Source organism: Notothenia coriiceps, unplaced genomic scaffold (assembly GCF_000735185.1).
Source record: "Notothenia coriiceps isolate Sejong01 unplaced genomic scaffold, NC01 NC01_scaffold00037250, whole genome shotgun sequence".
In the NCBI taxonomy this organism is placed as follows: Eukaryota; Metazoa; Chordata; class Actinopteri; order Perciformes; family Nototheniidae; genus Notothenia; species Notothenia coriiceps.
The window spans coordinates 6,164,365-6,164,730 of NW_011369951.1; the positions used below are offsets into that span (position 1 = coordinate 6,164,365).

General features: G+C 28.4%; 2 protein-coding genes across 2 annotated transcripts in view; one reads left to right on the forward strand and one right to left on the reverse strand.

The window, feature by feature from the left end:
• The window catches only part of stxbp1a (syntaxin binding protein 1a), a 682,465-nt gene that overhangs the window by 564,589 nt on the left and 117,510 nt on the right, over nt 1-366 (forward strand). The gene's annotated exons all lie outside the window — the stretch shown is intronic.
• The window catches only part of LOC104966784 (serine hydrolase-like protein), a 35,423-nt gene that overhangs the window by 931 nt on the left and 34,126 nt on the right, over nt 1-366 (reverse strand). The window lies entirely within an intron of this gene.

Here is a 366-nt window from a genome sequence, read left to right on the forward strand (position 1 = left end):
TTTTTTTTTTAATTGCATTACAGAAAATAAAGAACTTTATCACAATATTCTAATTTTCTGAGACAGTCCTGTAAGGCAGCATGACAAAGAAATACTCAAGTAAAGTATAGCACATTTAGTAAATTACTTGAGTAAATATACTTTCCACCACTGTTGCAGATACACTACACAAAACTAAATATTGGTTTAAAGATATGTTCAACTTCATAATAAAATAAATACATGCAAATCCAAATAATTGAAGATTTAACCATTTTATTAAGCATGAACAAATGAAGCATATGATCATTTAAAAGAGGGTCGTTAGTTACATAACCAACGTTTCCTCACCATGCTGTCAAGTGAAAACAATGAAGACACAAAAAA